Source organism: Talpa occidentalis, unplaced genomic scaffold (assembly GCF_014898055.3).
Source record: "Talpa occidentalis isolate TD23 unplaced genomic scaffold, MPIMG_talOcc4v2.1 talOcc4.15, whole genome shotgun sequence".
Classification (NCBI taxonomy): Eukaryota; Metazoa; Chordata; class Mammalia; order Eulipotyphla; family Talpidae; genus Talpa; species Talpa occidentalis.
This window is the reverse complement of record NW_023601543.1, coordinates 61,576,181-61,586,182: the sequence shown is the minus strand read 5'-3', so window position 1 is coordinate 61,586,182 and position 10,002 is coordinate 61,576,181. Positions and strand designations below refer to the sequence as shown.

Below are 10,002 nucleotides of genomic sequence, written 5' to 3'. Positions count from 1 at the left end.
GACCACCCACACTAAATTAGCACCTTCATCTTCCAAACACAATCTACTAGCCTGTTTTTCTTTTTTTTTTTTTAGAAGATTTATTTATTTATGCATACAAGAGCTGGGGTACAGGCCAGAGATGCGGGGGTGAGAGGATTCACCAGAGACAGAGTGGGGATCAGAACAGGCAGATGTATTGAAATACACTGCTGAGGGCAGCGGGCGAGAAGGGAGAGGTCTGCTGCACCACATGTGGGTTAGCTCCCTGGCTGGGGATTAAACTTGTGCCGTGCTGCAGTGGCTGCTGATAGCTTCATAGTGCTGCATCTTAGACCCTTGTACCATCAGGGAGGCCCCTACTATCCTGCTTTTCATCACCATCATCATTATTTTTTTAGCCCACCTTTTATTGCCAGCCAAAGTTAACTTCATCTACTTTCTCATTTTCTGTCTTTTCCCACTGGCAAGAAAGCAGGACCTTAGGCATCTTATTCATTGGTGTAAACCCCACTGCCAAGTACTGAGTAGCTACTCAATAAATATTTGGACGAATAATGTAGCAATGGCTCAGAGAGATAGCACGTCTCTTCTAGGTACTAGAGAAAGTGTGTTAGTACATAAAGGCAGGTTTCTCATTCAAACTCTGTATTTATGTCATTTTCGACAAAGTGTCCACATTGCTTAGCTGTACTTGATTTATCATTAAGATGAGGGAAAGGGAATACGATCATCTTTCAAGTTAGAACCAAAAAAATAATAATGGATACTTTCTATTTTTAGTATGTCAAAAAGGATGATGAAAAGCTGACATTTTATCATTATTTTTTTTTTTTTATAGAGGCATGCTTTATTTATTTGTTTGCTGGTTTGTTTGTTTTTTTTTTTTTTTTTTGTTTATACATGCACTGGGTACAGTCAGAAGCGCAGAAGGGCGAGAGAATTCACCAGAGCCAGAGCGGGGAGCAGAGCAGGCAGAAGGACCGAAGCACACTGCTGAGGGGAGCAGCGGGCGGCAGGAGAGGTCTGCGCGCCATGTGGGACCCTCCTCTGGTGGCCGGGGAGCAGCCGGGGATCGAACCGGCGCCGCAGAGGCCGCGCGCAGCTTCGCAACCCAGCGCTCAACCGCTGCGCCACCGGGGAGGCCCATTTTATCATTATTTTTGTAGAGCTCAAATACAATGTCATTTTGTCTGTGTTTGCAATTTTATCAGTTCAGAATAATTAGCAGCTTTGTATCTTTTATTTATAAGGGTGAACAAGTCAAGGATAATTTAGCTTTCTAGGAAAAATTCAAATGGAAAAATAAAAGAATGGGTTACTGGGGCTGAAAAGACACAGAGGCAAGAGCAGCGGAAGAAATGAGCTGTAAGTGTCTTATCAGTGCCAAAATTCTATGATCCTTAATGCATATTTCAGAATTCCTAGCTACAAGCAACAGAGTTCATTCTATTGAGTTACCAGAGAAGTGGATTTAAGAATGGCAGATACCTCATAGAATCTCCAAGGCAGCAAGTAGCAATGATTAAACATATGTTGGGACTACAAAATAGAGAACTCTAATTCTATTATTGTCAGAATGAATTTTTATATCAATTTTCTTGGTTAAAATATTATTTATATTAATATTATATAATATCAATATATCATAGTATTAACATTATTTATTATATAATAATATTATTATTAATATTGTTTATGTTAGGTAATAATTTTCACCCACAAGTCATATGACCAACATTGAATGGGAGAGGATGCCCCTTTCCCTCACATCTTTTACAGCACCCCAAAGCATTAAGAGTTACTGACCAATACAAAGTAAAAATCAAAATCAACAAGCAACTATAAACCAGAGACACACTACGGGAGTGGGGGGTGGGGGAGGAGGTGTGGAAAGGAAGGACTAGAGTCAAAATAAGGGGGGAGATGCAATTGTATGGGGAATATAACCAAAATGAAAATGCGTACATTGTGCAAAGATGAAAAAAGATGTAAGAATTCTATAAAATAAAACATTTAAATTAAAAAAATGAAAAAAAAAAAGAGTTACTGACCATCCATTTTTATTTTATTTATTGTTTTTATTTATACAAGCACTGGGTACAGTCATAAGTGCGGGAGTGTGAGAGAATTCACCAGAGCCAGAGCGGGGAACAGAACAGGCAGACTGACGAAATACACTGCTGAGGGGAGTAGTGGGCACGGCAGGAGAGGTCTGCGGGCCATGTGGGAACCTCGCCGGCCGCCAGGGATCGAACCGGCACTGCAGAGGCTGCGGGCAGCTTCACAGCCCAGTGCTCAATTGCTGAGCCACCAGGGGAGGCCCACTGACCATCCATTTATTCACGTCCATGCTAGGGCACATCTTTCCTCTCTGCAAGGTCCCTCACAACCATTTGCTCTCCTAGACTTCATTGTCATTCTGGGAATCCAAATAGGCATTTAGGTGATGAATCCCTTTACCTTTGGTTTTTCTAGCTTCCCATGTGGTCTTTCTAATACCCGCAGACAATAATCCAAAATCATGGGACCAGAATTTGTCTGTCTCTGGGAATCACAGGACTCCGGGTTCCTTGCTTCCTTCCTGTCTCTTCTCCTTCCTCTCGCCCCAAGAAATATTCTTTTAATTTGAGCGATGCTCTATTGTCACTCACATGATTCTTCCAAACAATGTTTATGTCCTGGGTCTACTGTAACTTCCCTAAAACAGAAGTCACAATATGGCGGTGAAGGAGCCAAATTTGACCACAAATTAGTTTTGCTTTTCTGGCGTAGCATTTTTAAAAGAAATCCAATTTTAAAGCTTTTAGGTAGGACAAAAACTTTTTCACCCAGATAATATTTATCACAGCAACAAACATCTTTCTTACATTATTTTACCCATCTTTTCATTGTCTTTGAGTCAATTAGCAATTATTGGAAATTCATTCAAATCTCAACACTAGACTCTCCTTTCTGTTCCTCTTTATTCTATCCCCAGGCCATTGTATCCATGCTAGATGTTCTAATTATGTATGCAGTGATTCTCAAATTTATATCTCTAACCTAGATCTTTGATTTCTACCCCCTTATTTGACATATCTCTACCTCTATGTCTTAACTATTCTCTGGTTCAACACTTTCAAAGTCAAATTTATTATCACTCTTCCATTTTGTCCCATTTTAGTGAGTTGTACCATATCCTCTTGACAGTGCAAAGTCAAGCAAAAGGAAACACATAAATGACAAAGGCTGGAGTCACTCTTGGCATCTTTTTATTTTCTGTATCTTTTCAGTCTTAACTATTGACAATTCTTTTATATTGTTACCTTCAAAACATAATGAGTCTGTCCACTCATCTCTGTTTCTACCCAGTTCAAGCTATCATTTCTTGCTTGACCAATCTCATAAGTGATCTCTTTGCATTCATTTATTTCTCTCTAATTAGTTTTCCACAAAGTATTCTCTTCAAAATGCAAATCTTATCAAGTTTGCCAAGCCTCCTCTTCCCCAACTAACTCAAACAGTAGAAGAGCTATGATTTTTAAAATGAAGGTCTTCTTCGCAGATTTTACACAGCCCTGACTTTCCTGTTATATCTTGTGCCATGATGCTTCTAGATTTTCCTGTTCTTATCACACTGGTTTTCTTTCTGGTCCATCCACGAGCCATATTCTCTCCTGTCTTAAGACCTTGGCAATCCTACCCATCCCCTAATCAGACTCTTGCATAGGTAACTCCTATTTCTTCTTTAGATCTTTAGCTTAAGTACCTATCACCCCTCCAGGAGACTATCTCCAGCTCCTCAAGTGATCCTCAAATCCTCCTGGTGCAAGTGCCACAATGCCACGTACTTCTTTTCCAATCAGGATGGGGACATTTTTTTTTTTACCTTTTTTCCTCCCCACTAATTGCCCTTAGTTAGGAAAATTACCTGTTGTGGACATTTGTAGTCAACATATTCAGGAACAATGCAACTGACTCTTGGTAAACATACAATTCAGTTGATGTGGAGTGAAAGAGCACAGGAAATCAAGAGTGAGGCTGTAACTCTCAAATACACTGTATGCCGAGGGCACCTGTCAACTAGTTGAACTGTGGAAATGGAGAACCCTCCCAGATGTCTACTATTTGTGGAGTTATCTTTGTAATGTCTGTATTTTAGTTTCCGATGGCTGCTGTAACAAATGACCAATAACTTGGTGACTGAAAACAACACACTTTATTCTCTCACAGTTCTAGAGGTCAGAAGTCTGAAATCTATCACTGTGCTGAAATCATGGTGGGTCTCCAAGGGCATATCTGTTCCCACTGTCTTTTCTTCTTGATCTGTCTTCTTTACACTTACTATTATTATTACTATTATTTTGATTCAGGGCCCCTTCCTCCATCTTCAAAACTATCACTGTAGAAGATTACTTCAGTTGTCACATATATTTTCTTCTATAGGACTCCACCCACCTTTTTTATTCAAAATCTTCCAGACTCATTCATTTTTAATATATTTTTTATTATTATTTTACTTCCTTAGTGATTTTTTCACAATAAATATATAAATATTTCACTCCTCAGGTGTGATTAGCACACTTCTCCCAAAATACCCATAATCCTCCCTTTTATAGGATGCATGATTTCATTGGGTTCACCTGGATAATCCAAGATAATCTCTCCTTCTCAAGATCCTTAACCTAATCACATCTTCAAAAAACCTTTTAATAAAAATGGAAATTCCAAATGATGCAGCAAATACCACTCCAAGGCATTGACCTAAAGAATATGAAAACAGGGCCTCCCCAGTGGCACAGCGGTTGAGCGCTGGGTTGCGAAGCTGCCTGCAGCCTCTGCAGCCCCGGTTCGATTCCCAGCTGCTCCCTGGCTATGGGAGGAGGGTCCCACATGGCGTGCAGACCTCTCCAGCCGCCCACTGCTCCCCTCAGCAGTGTACTTCGGTCCTTCTGCCTGCTCTGCTCCCCGCTCTGGCTCTGGTGAATTCTCTCACCCTCCCATGCTTCTGACTGTACCCAGTGCTTGTATAAATAAATTAAAAAAAAAGATTTAAAAAAAAGAATATGAAAACAATATTAAGAGAAGATCTATGCATGCCTATGTTAATGGCAGCATTTTTCACAATAATCAAGATGTGGAGTCAAAATAAACACCCAACAACAGATAACTGGATAAAGAAATAATGGAATATATATTCAACAGAATACTATTCAGCTATTAAAAATGTGAAATTATGCCTTTTGGGAGAAAATGGATAGATCTTGAGGTGATTCTGCAGGTGAAGTAAGTCAAAAAGCAAATGACAGTTACCAGATATTGTCACTCATTTGTGGAATATAAATAACCAAAAAAACAAACTAACAAGGCTTAAGGGAAAAAAACAAAATATAAAGACTCTGAAAAATGTAATGTTTACCTGTGAGTAGAGGTGAGGAAGGAGGAGGAGATGAGGGGGAGGAAAGGTGATAGGGTATTGGCACTGGGGGCTGTGGTGTAAGGTGAGTGAAGCATCTGCATATACAAAGGTATGAAGTTAAATCTCAAAATCATTGTTGTATAAAAGATTGGCAAACCAATAGAATTGGAAAAACAAAAACCAAAACTCTTTTGTCATGTAAGATCACAAATTCACAGATTCTAGGGATTAGTACATGGACATCTTGGGGATCAATATTTAGCCTAACATAGCTTCTCTCCTGTATTCAACTTTCAGCTCCAAGAAGCAAGGTCTATTTCTATTTTTATTCACTAGTGTTCATAGAAGACTCTATGGCCTATAGTACACACTTGGGAAATATATTCTTTTTTTTTTTTTTTATGTTGTTGCCTCAAATTGAGTTATTTTATTATCACATATACATTTATTTCTTTGCATGTACTTTTTTTTTCTTTTTTTTTTTTAATCTTAAATTTTATTTTTATATTCCCCCATACAATTGCAAACGCCCCATTCTGACCCCAATCCTTCCCCTCCCGCCCCCACCCCCCAATTGGGAAATATATTCTAATGAGTGAATATGATTCAGCATCTTTTTGAAAGATTATTAATCATATGTGGTTTACTTTTTAAAATTTATATTAACATTGGTTAATATCGCTGTCTCTATTTTCAAAGCATAGGCTCCCTGCTCCACGCTATTACAATAGTGCTCCCACCACCACAGTACCCACAATCCATCACCAGAGTCTACTGTGCTCCCTTCTCTGCTCTCCTCCTCCTAGTCCTCCCCCTCTGAATGTCTCAGTCCTATAGTCTGCTTTTCAAGCGCTAGTCTTTGGTTTGGATTTTTCTGACCCTTTGCCTGGTTTCTTTTGAAAATTTTATTTCATACTTTTGCACTGGAGTGAGACTAGAACACTCTAAAATTTCATTTACTAATCCTTCACAGAATAAGTGCACAGACACTAACATTAATTAGTATCAGCACTAATATTCTTTAACAGGTATTCAGTAAATGATTTATATAAATTTGTATTCAGTAAATGATTTAAATAAATTTAGGGATGTAAGACAATTTGTTTTAATGTTTATTTCACAGAAGGGGGATTGGAGATCTGGGAAACAGAAAACAATTTGCTTAATAGTAAACTGTGAAAGACAGGTCCAGTTAGGATTTGAACTGATATTGTGTTCATTACTCCAAGTAATATCATATGATATGTTGAGGTTCTTCATATCATTTACAAGTTGTGAGCTAGGAGAAAGTTGCTTTTCCTTTCCATGGTTTAGTTATAAGTTCCATGGAATGAAAACAATATTTGCCTTTAATATTTGTGGTAAGGTATAAGTTATACAATGCATATAAATGCATCTAAGTCACCAATACATCACTGACTCTTGCTCTTTTCATAATTAAGTTGATGGCATATCTAGGCATCTAAATACATTTTAGCAAGGTGTAAGCAGAGTTAGTTTCACATTAATATATTAACAGATTTTTTTCTTATTAAGTAAATAGATAATTCCCTACAAATAACCATCTCCTCACTTCGTGGCCATTCCAGGAGTAAATAAGAGCAAATTTCATTACATCTAGGGGAATATCGCCAACCAGGCATGAAACTTAAAGAGGCAGACTGAAGGGCTCGTGAGAAGTCAAGTTCTGTACATGGGCCCAGGCCAAGTCCCAGGAATCAGGGACATGGTTCCCAGCCTATCCAACAGCCCTTAAATGGCATGATATTCTCACATCATGTATTCTCCAATTCTAGTAAAAGAAGACCCTTCTAGAGGGGAAAGAAATAAGAAAAGGCCAAGGGGAACAAATTCCAGAAACACTGCTCCATTCCCCCATCATAGTAGTCAGACCCTGATGCCATCTAATCCCCAGGCGCTGGAGTTAAAGCTTCGAAAGTTGAATAGTGGTATTTCATTGTGGTTTTGATTTTCATTTCCCTGATTATTACTAATGTTGAACATTTTTTCATATACCCGTTGGCCATTTGCATTTCTTCTTTGGGGAAGTATCTTTTTAGCTCTTCTGCCCATTTTTTGACTGGATTGGTTACTTTGTTTTTGTTGAGTTCTGTGAGATTTTTGTAGATCTTTGTGATCAGACCCTTATTAGTTGTATTGTGTGCAAAAATTTTCTCCCAATCAGTAGAATGTCTCTTGGTTTTGGTTAATGTCTCTTTTGCTGTACAGAAGCATTCGGTTTGGCTTTTTCTGAACCTTTGTCTGGTTTCTTTTGAAAATTTTATTTCATATTGCAAGATATCCAGCTGTTTATCTTTTCCTTCACTTTCTTTGCTTTAGGGGATGTGTCTTTAAAGATGTTACTGAGATGTATGTCATGTAGTGTTTTGCCTATATTTTCTTCTATATATTTTATGGTTTCAAGTCTTATGTTCAATTCTCCTATTCATTTTGAGTTGGTTTTTGTGCATGGTGTGAGGCAGTAGTCTAGTGTCATTCTTTTGCATGTGATAGGAAAAAGAAATATATCGGATGGTTTCACTTATAGGAGAAATACAGGGGAACCAAATAAGGGATCAGGAAAAAATAATAATAAAAACAGACAAAATTAGCAGGAAACTATAAATTAAAGACATTCTGCAAGGGAGAGGAATGTAGAGGAATCAAAACAGGGGAAAGAAGAACACAAAGGACTGTGGTGATGGTTCAAGGGTGAATTGGTAGTAGGAATTTAATGGGGGGTTACACCTTAAAGGAGAAAGCATACAAGCATACATTGGACAAAAATGAACAATGATGTAAGAAATACATATTATATAATATATATATAAATATAAATAGTACAAAAACAAAAAAAAAACAAAACACAAAAGTTGAATAGTGGGGGTAACAATGACCAGGGACAGGGCAAGAAAGGCAAATGTGATCAGGCTCAGGACATAGGCTGACAATCCAGCAGGAAGGTGGCCTTCCTCAGGGGTCACAAACCAGAGTGCAAAGAATGTGAGTTGGGGCTAAGGAAGCGATATTGGGGGTGGGGTGAGGTTGAATATAAAGTGGTTACAAAGTAAGGGAGTGAATTGCAGCACGAGAGGTGACCATGGTGGACACTACTAGAACAAAACAGGAATGAGACAGACCCCAGATGTGATAAAGGGGCATGAGGCTGACCCAAAACTGGGCTCTGAGCTGGTGTAGGAAGTTGCGGGGCATACCACTAGTCCAGGGGCTCCTCCCTCCCCTCTACACTTGTGCATTTAAGTGTTTTATCATCATACCTAGAGAAAGGCAAGGCCCTTCCATTATTGCCCAATGCCAGACTCAACTCCACTGGGAGGGGAAAGATAGAGTGATGAGAGTTGGGAAGCAAGGGGAATGAGGGGCTTATCAGGTCTTCTCAGAGTGGGGGGCTTAGTAGCCAGGTGATGGAGGCTGGTTCTTGGGCATGTAGATGCTGGGTTGCCTGGATTGTAATAGGCACTGATAGCTGCTTCTGTGACCTTGGCTTGGGTTGCAGGCACGGAAGTACTTGAGGGCTGCTGACTGGAGGTTCTATGATCCTGGGGTGGGGTGGTGGGAGCGGCTAAACATATCCCATTCAGCATGGGGGATCCTGAATAGAACTCAGATGAGGGGGGTTGATAGGGTAGGCCAGAAGGGGCACATTCCATTGGCAACTTTGCGGGGGAAGATATAGGCCCCACTGGGCATCTATGTGCAGAGTTCCCATAAGCTCCACTGGGGCTTCACCTTAAGAAGCTTGAGAGGCCATTTGTAGCACCCTATGTCCAAACATGATGTCCTTGGTGTAAACGTCAATGTGAAGCCTTCCTAGTCACCTCCTGTTTTGGCCTCACTGTTCCCTTGATGTAGTTTGCACCAAACACAGACTGCTTGATCTCACAGTCCTTCATCAGATAAAAGGCTCTTATGAAGAGCTGCACAACAGTCTTCATCTTGGACAGAAAGATGACCCTGTTAGGGGTCAGGTAGATAGTGCATTTTGGGGTTCCTTTGAAGGTCTCTGGCATGTTCTTCAAGGCATTGCATTTAAAGTCCATATGGTCATAGGAAATTAGGATGCTCACTGTTGTTGACAATCACTCTGCTGCCTACTGAGTGATTCCTGTTGGATGTCAGTCTCAGAAAGACCCAAATGCATTTCTTACTGTGATTTTCTTTCAAGATCATTCACTAAACACACACACACACAATTTCTATAAAAGGAGACTTCAGTGTGGGGAGAGTAAGGGTGGAGAGCAAAGGGGTGAAAGGGCCCAAAGGACTATGGTGGAGTGCTTTGGTGGTAGGTGTGCTTTGGTGCTAGGTGTGCTATGGGTGCTTTGGTGGTAGGTGTGATGTGATAACATACATAACATACATTTGCAGAGGTATGAACCTGTACCCCTAAGTCTTATACAATGTTGTAAACCTAAGTTATTTAGTTAAAAAAGAGACTTCAACAAAAATTGTTTAGTTAAAAAAGAGACTTCCTGGGAAAGATGTGATACGAATATCTTAGAATTCTTAATTAGATTTTTAAAACCTAATTGTTAACTGATTCTTAATTATAGTAGATATGACAGCTAACTTACCCTGACAGCCCAAGTTACCGAATAACT

The 10,002-nt window shown here is 39.5% G+C and overlaps 1 pseudogene; it reads right to left on the bottom strand.

Annotated features, from left to right (window-relative positions):
* Positions 1-8,791: 8,791 nt before the first annotated feature.
* LOC119245696 (WW domain-binding protein 2-like) lies at positions 8,792-9,571 on the bottom strand (annotated as a pseudogene).
* Positions 9,572-10,002: the final 431 nt, after the last annotated feature.